The following is a 14,909-nucleotide window of genomic DNA, read 5'->3' as shown; positions in this document are numbered from 1 at the left end:
TTCTTACCTACCAAGGGGGTTTGGGATAGTGGCTATGCAGTGCAGTCAGGGAGGGTCATGGGTGGTACCAGAGGATGCTCAGGAGTGTAAGAATATTGTCTCAGTACCCTGCCCAGTGATAACAACAAAAGGAGCATTATAACTCTATTAATGTTTACTATGCATTAATGATATCTTGTCACCATACAAATCATGGCTTACTGCAAAGGAGTCCAGCAACAAATAAGAAAGACAATGTGACTCAGTGAGAAGGTTTTCAACATACTAAGTAAAGACTCAAGTTAGAGTAAGGCAGTGTTGTAAAAAAATATTCCGTTTGTATGTGAGATGGTGCACTCTCCCTCCTTCTGATGTCCGGGCAAGAGGCAACTGACTTCTGAAAGTTAATTCCAGCTCCATGATTGTCAAAATTTAGTTATGAGTAAATTCTCTCCATTTTTTCTCAGGTAACTGTCATTCTGCTTTTCCTTTCTGTTTGTACTCAACAAACTCTGATTAAAGTGACAATATTCCTTTTAAACACATTTTCATTTCAAATGTACCCTACTTAGATGTGTGGTATCTGAATTGCAAAAGGCATCATATTCATTTGCAAAGAACCAACCTGGGAAGTATATTTTATAAACCTTAGCTACATTGTGGATATTAGGTATTGTTCAATACATTTTCTTAGGAGTATAAATTTTCTTCTATTTGATCTATTTAATGTCTTACACTGTTGATTCCAAGTTTACCATTTTAGGAGAAATTTCCTTCTTAATGGAGAAGTCATTCTGAGGTTTGTTTGAATTCTTCAAATGTTTCCACTCAGCAATTCTACTTTTAAAAAATTAAAGAAAAAAACAAATAAGGAAAAATGAACCAAGGAAGTCTCAATACATTTCTATATCATAAGGATTAGGAAACAGCTTTATTTAAAAAATAAGGAATACTCCAATAACATGCCTGGTTAGCTTTATTACGAGTTTCATAAAAATCTGTAAGAGTTGCACAAGTTAAGAAATATTTCTGAAGAGAATGGCACTTGTTCACTAATGGTTGTTCCCGGGGAGAGAGCATTTCTCCACGGCCTCCACTTGTCATGGGTGAACTCTGCTGTTAATGGTCTGTGAATAGCATCATGGATACTCTCCTGGGGACAGGCCTACTTGCTAATAATTTCTACCATGCAAATATGTTCATTGACCTACAATGGGGATGAAAGTGCAGCCTTCTGGAGCTGTTTGGAGCAATTAAACTCAATGCCCAGGGTGGATAATTTCCACCATCAGAACAAGGAGAGTGGCTAACACTGTGTTCCACCTCGTTCTCCTAGTCTGTAATTCTTCTTGCTTTCCTCCTGAAATTCTGTCAAGTGACTTTTTCTAGTGAGGGTTTCCAGCAGAGTCAATGTGTCTACATTGTCACATATATGAAATTAGGCATTTCAGAACATAATAAGACTAATGGGAATACGAGTAACTTTTCTGTACATTGGTGCCTGTGTCTTTGGTGTACTTTCACTAGAACCGTGAAGGTGTATAGGTGGAAACGACAGCCTAATGGAGCTGTATACCAGCTCTAAATTGGAAGAGAGCCAGGGAAGATGTCAGACAGGCCCTCTTCCCCTCGCCATGTGAACAAACTATTATTCCGCATTGAAGTATACTAAAATAGAGTTCATTGTTCATAACTATGCATCTGGCTTTGAACATTTAATAATGTGATAACACACTCCTCAAACCACAACTCCCAATTGGGGAATAAAGAAAAATGTGAACACCCCTTCCACAAAAGTTAAAAAGTATAAAATAAGTGGGTGTATGTTTCCTGATTCCTGTTTCTTTTCGTCAATCGGAAGAGACTGGCACAAAGTGCCTCGTGTTGTTTGTTCTAACATATCTTTTAAATGCCAGAAATTGCACCCTTTAAAATATATGTATGTGTGTATATGTACAAATATATATTTACCAGAGTTTTTAATAATGTGGATCAATTGATATTTTTATAATAGAAAACTAAAACAAACATTAGCTTCAATGTCTGAAAAAATCACTGTACTAGAAACTTATGGAAAAATTGTTTCATTTACTGATTGGCATTGATCTCAACACATTTTACTTTCTGTGTATTTGTGGATGTTGTTGTCTTTTAATCTTTGCAAAATGGTGTATGTAAGTAAGAACATTAAAAATATGCTAGGAAAAGAATAGTAATTATATCTATTTACTTGCAATGGATAAAAATCAGGTAAAAATCTAAAACATAAATAAAGGTAACGATCCATACCCTTAAAATTTGCGTAGCCATTAATATAGGGTTAGATTTGGGTTAAGTTTCTAATTTTCCCTAAGAACAGGCAAACCGCATCTCCAGAATTTCTGTCTGAAAAAGCTCTTCTTAATTATCAACAAATAACATTGGCATGTGAGGGCTGAAGTTCAATTCTTATCAATAAACTGTTTAAAAATATTTGGAAAAATTCTAGAATGACATTTTTTAGAGAAACTAAATATTATTCTTAATTAAGCCAAATGATTATTTTCACATTTTATCTCTCTGTATGTGTTGTGCGTGTGTGTATATATACATATATATATATATTCAAAATCCAGCATACTTTATTTATATTATTGCATTTATTGTTTTGTCTACCCTTTTAAAATGTAACCTTCATGAAGGCATGGACTTTGCTTATGTCAAATTCTAAATCCTGGAACCTAGACCATTTCCTGGCATATGATAAGTGTTCAACATACATTTAAGGAAGAATGAATATGTCAATGAGACATCCTCCCTGATCTCAGCTGGCTTTTTATTTTATATCATATACCCTATGGGTCTTACAAAATAACTTCTTTTTTTGAGAATTAGGAGGCTAAAGGTCAGATACTTTTTACATGACTAGAAAATAAAGATCACCAGTTTAATGTATTTTAGACATCATAATATCATTGCTCTTATCTTTTATGTTTCAGTTCTCACAAATACAGGGTGGGGCAAAAGTCAGGTTTACAAAAATAGGAATATAATACATTAGTTAATAAATAATAATTAATAAATTCTGTGTTTTGTGTACTCACAACTGTAGATCTAATTTTGCCCACCCTATATTTAACATTCCTTTCTATTTTGTTATTCTCTAATTGTACATAAAATATTGTTTTATAAATATGGAAAATAAGGAGAAAATATAGTTAAAGGAGAAAGGATACTAAGATGACAGAAAAAAGAAAAGGAAGACACAAAACTAGAAGAAAAAGAAGGAAGGATGGAAGGGAGGAAGTGAGGGCAAGAGAGAAAAGAGGAAAGAAGGGAGGAAGGATGGTTTATACAAAAAGTAAGCAAATAAGAATAGAGAGAAATAAGAAAGTTAAATGAGAAAAAATGCTGAGAGAAGAAAACAAAGAAGTGACCTTGGTAGTGAAGAAAAAAGAAAGAATTTGGGAATAATTCTTCAACTGGAAAGACCAAAGATTTGGAATAGATGACAAATATTTCTTGCTTAAACAAAATATATTCTAGGTAAACACAAATCTATCATGGCTAACTGCATTTTGCTTAAGTTTTGGGAGACTTGAGGTGGTTTTTAGCTCTCTCAATAAATCAACTAATCATAAGGTGAGATGATTCGATGAAATTAAATGATTTCTATAAGAAAGTTGATATCTAATGTGGTACTTTTAAAAATTCTGAGTAATAGTAGAAATAATGTAATTGCCTCATGATAAACCTATAGGAAGTAAAGCCAGAGGCATAATGCAGGCTATTTCTACAGTGAAAAGCTGGGTGATAACCTGTATAAACTTATAGCAATGAACAAGCAGTAAATAGCTCACTTTTGGGCTAATGGAAAAAGTTGAAGTTGTCCTCCAAATGCAGCCATCAATAACTTACAGGAACAATAACTCATGATGTGCTTGAAGGCTTAAAACACAAGTGAACAATAGGCTACTCCAGAGCAGTGGTGTTGGTTCCAGCTCGGCAGGCAGGGAAAAGAGCAATGCAAGCATGTGATGAAATATGGTTACTTGTTCACACATTAACACAGAAAACACATTCACTCTTTTCTCTAAAACCTTCCTTCAAAATTGCTTTAGAGAGTAAAAGCTGCTTCTTATCACTTGGCTCCTGACATGAAGTCTTCTCTTTCTGATATCCATTAAAAATAAGTGACTTAATGAGATCTTACCCTTCCCAAATGCATATACTCTTGTGTATGAGCTCGCCAATACCAGAACAACCCACTTCTTTTCCCTATCAGCTTTATCTGGATTTTTTACCTCACAATACACAATGATGGTGAACTGGAAAATGTCTACTTAACCTCCCTGCCCTTCTGTACTCTGCTGTATGTCTTGGGAGACTGAGTATTATGGACTGCATCAATTGGTTGCCTTTACTTCCTGGCTCCAAGAATGATTTGACCAAAGAGCAGAAATGGCAGTAGATTAAAGGCAGGAGGAGAACAGAGACAGACATTTCCTTACTCACTTCTATTCTGTGTTTTACAGGATCCAACACACTCTTCACCACTGGCTTCTATCAAGTAATCTTCCTCTCAGTACACCATATTCACTGTGGTCAGTCACATCCCTTCTCTCTGCTTTTCCAGAGCTAGGGAAGTAGTAATTCTCTGCAATTGTTAAAGCGTGTGTGCCTCAGCCTCCCAGTTCATATCGCATTAAAAGTCTCTATTAATTTGTCTTCTAATAGCTTCTCTATCCTTCCATGATGTAATGACACTGTACATCACATATCTATTCTAGCCTTGTGAACTTAATGTCATGTAGGGCAACCATATATGATTTCAAGAATTGCTTCCTTCTAAAAGTCATTTTCCTTTTCACTTATGATACTCATCCACAATCTAAGAATATGTGAACTTTTGGGTGATGTCTCTTAGCAAAATGTGTCAGGGAATATTTAGAGTTGGACCCCTCTCTCTCTCTCTTTCTCTCTCTCTCTCTCTCTGCCCCTACTTCCATCCTTCACACTTCTTACCTCCCTCCCTGCCTCACTTCCTTCTGCTTACTCCTTTAAGTATTCAGTGAAATACCATAATAAGTACTGAGAGGAACAGATCTAGGCTCAACACTAACAGAGATCAATGTGCCAATACAGTGGCTAATGTGTCAGAGAAGCTCTCATTTTCTCTCCTCCTATACTGCACACCACCACCAAGACTTCCCTGCCCATGCCTCTTGTGGACAGGAGACATAAGACCTACCCTTGCTTACCAACGGATGTTAACCTGCACAGCTGTGTGGTATTGAGCTTTTTATTTTATTTCAGAAATTCACTTTCACTGTAAGGGAATGGTACAGCATTCCATTAAAAGTGAAAAATCTAGATAAAACATTTATGATATGGAAATTATATAATTATTGGCTACCTCATTCATTTAATTTTATTCCTAGAAGAAGGATAAATTATATAACCAAATGGAAGGAACACCTGAATTAGTAGAGAACTGTATTTTCTTTCATAGCCAAGTCCACTAATTTTGTTTGCATTTCTGCCTGCATTTTCAAAATTCCTGTCATAGTTCATTTATATCTATTCACCTAGAATCTCTTTGTCCTGTTATTTTTTTTTCATGCCTTCAAAGTTCTTTAAATTTATTTAAAGGAAATAGTTTCTTTATTTGTATTATAATAGAAATCATGCTTTGAGATATAAGGAGTACCGAAATCTTTTAATGGGGTCCTCTTTTATATTTTATAGTTTATTTTTCTTTATTATTATTATTTACTTTTTCTTAATATGGAATTTTTTTAATTTAAAAGATCTGTCATAATTAAAAGTCATTCTATTTCCTGTTCAATTATTAAGTTACCACTTAATAATTGTGGGAACTGTTTTGCGTAATGACTGAGAACACATTTATTTAATTCTTTGTTGACATATCTTCCTTTTTTTTCTTGAAGAAAATTCCCATCTCAAGTAAATATCAAGAAAATGTGATATAATTATAAACTAATCCTTAAGTGAAAGGACTCAACAGATGATACAAGAAGAAATCACGTGTAGTCTTGTTGTTTGTATCTTATACAATCATTAAAGATTTATTAAACCTCTTAATTTTATTTTGAGAGGTAGCAGCATTTATAGGTAATAAAACCAACAGCATGTCATTTGAAGTTTTGTGTGGAATAAAATCTCTACTGTGTATTGACAGATAACCTGACCCAATAATGATGAAAAAACTTACTTTTTAAAAATTTAATCTTTATTGTATGTTTTCAATTACCATTTAGTCCCTTATACCCTCTCCCCTCAGCAATCAAAGAAAGGAACAATGGTGCAAAAGAAAAGCCTGAGGATTTAAAAGATTGCCTTTGATTTGTTTTCAGAACAATAGCTTTTTATGAGAAATTTTGTTATGTTATCTTGTTGAAAGATGAGGGCAAACAGACACCTGTAAGATTGATCATTGTTGGGAGTTTCACATATAGTCTTTCTATAATCTTTCCTATAAGTCAGCCAGACAACTGCTCAACTAGCTGCCCATGGAGTAACCAGGCACCAGGGCATACACGAGAGTCACATGAGGTAACTATACTATTTGTCTTGAGCTGGGACCCTTCAGTGGCAGAGCAATCAAAGAAGAGACCATATTCTCTTGAAGCAATCACCTTTTAGGTAACTCCAACACTTGCGGTAATACACAAATTAATAGACTAAGTGCCCTACGCAAGTCTTTATGAAAGATACAAATATAACTGTGTTTCTTAGTCATTAAAGTTCTTTAATTCTCTCAAAAGCATGTCTACTGTAGTGGATCATACCCTGGCTGTAAAGCACCTTGATTAATTTTTAAAGCCACTTGTATCTTAGATTCACCCCTAAAATTAACAATCTCTGAGATTTAGACCTCAGTGTTAGTATTCTTGAAGAACTCCATACGTGATTCTAATGAACATGAGAGCTGCAGTCTTGGACTTACCTATTTTTAGAGACTGTGTGTGCTTACGCATGCACTTGCATGTGTACCTGTGTATTTGTTATCCAATGCAAGTGACATTCTGTACATAAACTAGTAGAAACAGAAAACAATGAAATCAATTTCTCATTAAGTATTTAAAGATACTTTTGTTTGAGATAATTTTTATAAGAATTGGGATTTTTTTCTGAGGTAAATAAAAGGAAAGGAAAGGACTCATCAGGAATAGTCTGAACAAATACAATAGCACCACAATCAAAAGAGCATACTCAGGAAATACTAAACTATCTGGATTTTAGAAAAAATAGTGGGTACTCCATTGGACCAATGGTAACTATAACTTGAGAATCACAACAAAATTTTCTGAAAGAGCTTTACTTTGTTTGAGAAAGTGCAGGGATGTAGCCTTGAATGATTACACATCATTGAAGGAGGGCTGATGCCCCAAGACTCTTCTAACACATATGAATTGGATTTATGACTATGTATGGTTTGCTAGGTTAATTGAATTTTGGCTTATCATTAATTTGGTCTGCATACCATAAAAACTGCTCTTACATGTAAGAAGAAAAGGGGCATGTTTTTAACTTTGTGACTCTCATCATATCTGGTTGAGTTTCCGGCATATAGAATAGAAAATTAAATGGCTAATTGAGTTTGGAAATAATTCATATCTTTCTTTATACATATATATATATATATATGATATATATATGATATATATAAATATATACAAGATATATAAATATATACAAGATATATAAATATATATAAGATATATATCTTAGATATATAAATATATATCTTATATATGATATATAAATACATATGATATATAAATATATATCTATATATAAGATATATATTTTTATATATAAGTTTAAAAAATAGTAACAAAGGTTTGTGCTAACTATTGTGATTGTTTTAATAATGGAGATATCATAAAATATCAGTAAAAATCTTATATATATATATATGGGGTCCGTCCAAAAATCATCCTACCATTGTTAATATAATGAGAACAGTTTGTGTAACATCCACATCAATGTAACCTGGCGGCCAAGGAGAGTGGACTGGAACGCGCATGTATGAACAATGATGGTTTCACTATACCAGTCAGTGGAGCAGTGGATGATATTGAGGGAGGATGTGTACACTGTGTCCATTGCATTCAAAATGACTGAGTGAGTAGAGCAACAAATTTGCCTCAAATTTTGCATTAAGGTTGAACATTCCTCCATGGAAACTACTCCGATAATTCAGAGGACTGCAGGTATGGGCAACTGGTGATAGGCAGCTTCATCATACCACACACCTGTTCATGCATCTTGTCTAGTACAGAGTCTTATGGCAAAACATCAAATCACTCAGGTGACTCAGCCCCCCAACTGCCCGGATTTGGTGGCCTGCAACTTCTGGCCTTTCCCAAAACTCAAATCACCTTTGAAGGGGAAAAGATTTCAGACCATCAATGAAATTCAGAAAATTATGATGGGGCAGCTGATGGTGATAGGGAGAACTGTGTGAAGTCCCAAGGACTACTTTGAAGGGGACCAAGGTGTCATTGTCTTATGTACAATGTTTCTTGTATTTTCTTCAATAAATGTCTCCATTTTTCCTATTACTCCTTCTGGACTGACCTCATACAATGATCCCGATTTTCACCAGTGTTTTTAAATAGTGGTTAAGAAATACTAGCAAAAAAAAAAAAAATACTAACCAGGAAAGTAAAGGTTCTGGGGCTGGGGTGCAGCTACTGCAGTTTTTGTCCAAGTCTAGCCAAGCTGAGCACCCATTGGCTGGCCTCAATTCCCTGGAAGCCAAGAAACGCAAGATCCAGGTTCTGAAGCAGCAGGCAGACCAGGTGGAGCCTGCAGCGGGAACTGGGGGGCGAGTGCCACTGGCCAGAAAAAGCTGAAGGGGATGTAGCAGTTCTCAAGACACACATCCAGCTGTTGAGTTGAACAGGGCTCAAGAGTGACTGTTCACAGCCCTGTGGAAGCTAGAGGAAGCAGAAAAGGCTACCGATGAGAGCTAAAGTGGAATGAAGGTGATAAAAACCCAACCATGAAACACGAGAAGAAGATGAAAATCCAGGAGTTGCAGCTCAAGAAAGCCAGGTACTTTGCAGAGGAGGCTGATGGCTAATACGAAGTAGCTCCTAAACTGGTCAACCTGGAGAGCAAGCTGGAGAAGGCAGAGGAGTGTGCTAAGGTTTCTGAACTAAAATGTGGTGATCTGGAAGAAAAACTCAAGAATGTCACCAACAACCTGACATTAGCTGTAGGCTGCCTCTGTAAAGTATTCTGAAAAGGAGTTTAAGTATGAAGAAGAAATTAAACTTCTGTCTGGCAACATGAAAGAGGCTGAGACTCGTGCTGAATTTGCAGAGAGAACAGCTGCAAAACCGAAAAAGTCAATGACCTGGAAGAAAATCTTGCCCAGGCCAAAGAAGAGAACACGGGCTTATATCAGACAGTGGATCAGACACTAAATAAACTTACCAGTATATCTCCATAACCAGGAGAGTCTTCTTTCAACAGAAGCTCCAGACCTCTGCATCTTTCTCTTCTCTTGTAAGAAGTTTCGTTACTGTATCTGCACAAATTATGAATATCTGACCAAAAGTTTTGTAGTAGAGGAGGTTTGAGCACCAGTTAAATCTAACTCTTTCCCCCCCACCCAAATGACACCAAATTTTTCAGCTCTACTTTTATTCTTAAATTGCATTTATTTCTAAGCTGGGCAGGGTGTTTCCTATTGAACATTAGTTTCTTAAGACTGAAGGCATTTTTTTTTCCCCTGGGAGATTAGTCAAACCCACACTTTAAAAACATACACTCTAACATCTAGTCACTGGTCAATTAAAAAAGTTGAAGAATAGAACCTCTGGGCCACTGTTGCTCATACTACAGGAAGCCAGGACCCATCACATTAAAATGGGTGATGATTTTCCATCCAGAGCAGAAAAAGGGGGAGTTAGGCTATTGTGGGAAGCCATGAACCATAGACTAACTTAAGCATTCTCTTTTTCACATTCTACCATGCAGAACCAGCATCTTCTGAATAGTCAGCATGAGAATGCTTAAGAAATAGTCATAATATTTACTCTGTTGTGAGGCAATCCACTCAGCAGGAGTGAATATGGTAGAATTCAGTCCTGTTCAGGAAGCCATATCAAAAAGCCTGCTAGCCATCAATAGATAACAAGAGCATGTTTTCCATTAAGTATCAAACAGAAGGTGGGGAGCTCTCTGGCAGCAGAGATACAGTAACTGTCCTAACTTCTCCTCTATGCGTTAGGGAATGGTAAATTGAATATTTACTTATCTAGGACTTTAATTCCTTTGTCAGGACCAAGTTAATGAAAGACAAGAAAACTCCTGATTCAACTGTATATAGAGTATTTTATAGACACAGCTGCACGTTTGGCTTTGTTATATTTTTGCTTCTTCAGTTAACATCTCAGCTGAAACACTCCATATCCCCCAGCAGGGTGGGGGCAAGTCAAGTTTACAGTTCTGACTGAAAATCACCCTGCTTCTAGCTTCCCCAACTCCTCTGCCCCTCACTCCTATTTACTGGGCATTACACTACCCAGGAGATGCACTAGCAAATTGTGCAACGGAATAAAACCCACACTTTTCATTTAGATTCTTGCAACTATATCATATGTAATAGTATCACTTTTTCTACATTTTGGTCAAATAAATTTTTAAGTAAACTACAAAAATGCTAGGCAAAGCAATTCCATATAAGAAAAATATTGAAATATATAATATAAGGGGACTAGGAGAAAAATATTATTGTTTAGATATCATACAATTCTGTCCCCATAAAGTTCAAAAGAATCACCTGAAACTTTTTAATTGAATGTATTGGGGTGACATTGGTTAATAAAATTATACAAGTTTCAGGTAACAATTCCACTACACACCATCTTTACATTGTATTGTGTGTTTACCACCCCAATTCCAGTCTCCTTTCATAACTATTTATCCCCTTTTTACCTTCTTCTACCCCTCCCCACGCCCAGCTGAATATTTTTGGAAAGTGTAAGAGAATTCAGGAATATGGATGAGGTTCCAAAATCAGTGACTTACGCATGTATGGTGAGTGAGCAATGTGAAAACAGAATGAAATTGTTTAGTTCCTGGTAACATTGGACACAGTAAGTCAGATCAATCTCAAGTTTGAAAATAACTATCAAAACTTAAAAAAAGGAGGGGATATATAATTGAAGGTAGCAGAGAACTAACAAAATAGTGAAGAATTTTAGGAGTAGTTCAGGGAAAGGAAATCCAGTGAGATAAGCTAAGCACTTGAGGCTGCATGGAGGACTTTTATTTATTTATTTTTCAATCTGGTGAAGTATTAGACTTCTTCTGACAATAATGATTTTAAAAGCGTAAAATAAAATATAGATTATTAAAGGAAATAATCACATAGTAATATGTTCTCAAATAATTTTTAAAAAATCATTAACACATTTGATAAAATATGACATCAAAACAAAAGCTGTCTTCATTTCAAAAAAGTGCTGAACTACAACGAAGTCAAGGATGGACAAACTGAATAAAAACAAATCAAAACAAAACAAAGAACAAAGCAACAGACACAAAACACACACAGGGATGGGAGACTTACATTACAAAACATTAAGCAACAGAGAGATGATGCAATATGTAAAGATAAAGCAGATTTAAAGTTTAGAAGTATTTACTATAGAAAAGAAGAACATTTCCCGATGATAAACTGATAGACGTAGCAGTCCTAAACATCTAAGCTCCTAGTAACTTACCCCAAAATATAGATAGAATAAAAACAACAGAATTAAAAGGAAAAGGAAGTAAATCCACTATGATAGTGGAACAATTTTGTACACATTTCTCAGTAAGTTATATATAAACATCAAGAAAAAGATAAAAAATTGGTTATTTTAAATGTAAAGTGTTTGAGCAGTGACTTCAAAACTAACTACACACAATGACCAATAACCATAAAAATATCATTCTCATTAGAATATGAAACAAATAAAAATAATACCCTGTACAATGTGATTTTATACACACCAAAATGGATAAAATTCTAAGACTGAACAATCCCAAGTGATAGTGAGGTGACGAAATGGTAGTTTTCTTAGCTTCCTGAAGCAGGATGAATTGTGGTAACTATATTGGGAATCTCTATTGCAGAGTTCACTAAATGTTAAAGTGTAGGTGCCCCACGAATCGGTATTTTACTTCTAGGTATGAACCAAACCGGAATGTGTACATCTGCACACTATGAGACATGTACACACCTTTTCAAAGCATCCTCATTTGTCATGGTTCCAAGCAGCAAACAATCGAAATGTGTATCAACAACAGAACAGGGAAAGCTATAAATGAATCACCACTATCAGTACCAGTGAGTCTCATATTTAGAATGTCACAGGAAAGTAGACAAACAAAATTCTATGAATGCAAGTTTCTATTTATATAAAATTTAAAAACAAAAAGTAATCTGTGGTATTACAAGTCAGAAGAGTGGGTACTTGGAGGAAAGATAATACAAAAGATGAACTTTTTCTTGCATGTTTAATTTCTACTTGTATATCCTTACGTGTGAAATGCTGTAATATGACAACCTGTCTTTGGCCACAGGGCCATCATATATCGACAAATTAAGTCATTTTTAAGTGCCCAAATCAAGTCACGCAAGTAAATTTCATTTTTTGGGCCATCATGTGTTGACCGTCTGCCTTCACTGTGCACGCACAATTATCAAGCCCTTACCGTGTGTAAGGTCCAGGTCTATCATTGATGGTGGTTATTTTTCCAGTGAGCTCTTTTCAGAGAGGCTATTTAAAATGCCAATTTGTGCTGATGTTGTACAATACAGTATTTTTCTTGACTAACTAACTATGGGCTCCTGGCTCTTCTACCTTCATTGATTATCTAGCATTCTTGAACAAAGACTACTGATCAAACAAGAAAGGCAAAATGGACAAACATGAAGGAAACTAGTTAAAGGGAAAGCCTACATGTCCTATGTCAGCATCACTCTCCCAGCCTAGTTCTGGGTCGTGTCTGTGAGGCCTGTGTAAGCACACTTGTCAGCACGTGCTGATTCAGTTGTGTCTCTGATCATCAGAATGAAAGCATGCAGTTGAGAAGGGTGATGCCCTAGAGATTCCTTTGAAAGATTGGCTATTCCTTGCCCTAGTTTTTGAAACTTCAAACTGAACTTGAAACTTCAGTAACAGCAAACATACAAATGTAAAATTTCAGAACAGGTAAAATCATTGTAATATTGCTAAATGCAATTCACTTTATCAGTGGCAATAAAATTTTTTTATCTGAATGTGATTGATGGAGTTTATAACAACTACCAGCCCCACAGAAGACATTATTTCATTTAAAATGTTATGTCAATATAAAAGTTATTTAGATTAAGTGCCTAGCATGCTTTTGAATGAAATGCCCTGTTTAACCACCTTTATTTTTGATATTTTAATGTATGATGACCCCATGGAATATCCTAAAACTCGAATGTGTTATGATTTTATAACTCAGTTTTCAGGTTATGAGATACTGTTTTTTTTAAGAATGAAAATTTAAAAATACATTCTATTCACATTTATTGATACTTTCTTTTGTTGATTCTACTATTTAATGGGTTCTTACCATGTACTAAGGAAAGCTAACACTCTGTTTTAGCAATGATGTTATAACAAATATTTAAAATACTTATTAAAATTTTTACTTAGATTTATGAATTTGATATATTAATGTAATATGTTTTGATACCAACACCCACAGTTAACTCTTTAAATGTTTAAAGATCACAAAACATGTAAAACATAACACTATGACATTTTCTATTTTAAGAATATATTTTCATATGCATATAGCAGCAATTTTCAAATGCTATAACACAAAATTTTTTAAAACATGCAATACCTGACTATTTATTCAAGAGCACCAACCTCTGTTCCCTTGTTCTGTTCTTTTATTGTCAAATAAAAGGACAACAACAGCCAAGACAGTAATAGCCATCCAGTGTGAATGAATCAAAATTATATCTATATTTCTTGTCAGATGGGCAAAAAGTAGTATTTTTGGTTTGCTGCAGAATTTTAGTAATTAGTTAATGTGTGCCATGAGATTTTAAAAGATTGAAAATTTCTGGTTTATACAAAATATATGTAAGTATCAGCAATTAATTTTTAAGTAAGTTGTAAGAGCAGCATAATATTTTGTAAGGTCACTTGAAGAGGTCCAACTTTGTAATACTTGATAGAAATGTCTGGGATACAGGGTATTCAGATTGATTTTGACCATTTAGAAAGCCTTTATTCGTACCTAAGAAATCAAGGATTAATTGTAAATAACTGAAAATCACTTTTTGTTCTTAATTTAATAAAACGATGAAATCAGCAATATTTTGTAGACATGCAGAAATAAAAGATTTGATACTAATGCAAAGAAGGACTGGAGAGATTTAGAATTCTTATTATATTGATTAAAATTATATAAGCATCTGTGCTTTCCAAAGCACCAAAACATAATGAAATAAAAGAGAGGAAAAATAAACAATAAAACGGAGCGAATCCACATTAAATATGTGTACAGATGTAAAGTAAATCCTTTAGCTTATAATCCACAGTTGTCTAAAGAATATAATGTGTGATATCACATAGATTTTCTTCTCTGCTTTTCAGTAAGATGTGTTTTTTCTTCTGCTCCAAAGATTAAATAAAAAATATACAGTATCCAGGCAAAGAAAGTAGATGAGTCACTTATATGTTAAGGGCCATTTTCGTTGCTTTGAAACTCTAATTTAAAATTTTCCAAATTTGATCCTATCTCTTCCCTAATATAATATATTAGCTAACAGATACAATATTTAAATTTATACCACTCAGAAATAATACAATTTTGTGGATAAGTATATTCTAGTGCTTAGATTATTATTAACTGACTTATGTACCTGTGATATA

The 14,909-nt window shown here is 34.6% G+C and overlaps 1 pseudogene; it reads left to right on the top strand.

Annotated features, from left to right (window-relative positions):
- LOC112302564 (tropomyosin alpha-4 chain pseudogene) overlaps positions 1 to 9,445 on the top strand; it is a 30,738-nt pseudogene extending 21,293 nt beyond the window's left edge.
- The last annotated feature ends 5,464 nt before the right edge of the window (positions 9,446 to 14,909 follow it).

This window comes from Desmodus rotundus, chromosome 2, assembly GCF_022682495.2.
Source record: "Desmodus rotundus isolate HL8 chromosome 2, HLdesRot8A.1, whole genome shotgun sequence".
Classification (NCBI taxonomy): Eukaryota; Metazoa; Chordata; class Mammalia; order Chiroptera; family Phyllostomidae; genus Desmodus; species Desmodus rotundus.
This window is presented reverse-complemented; position numbering and strand designations above follow the sequence as displayed.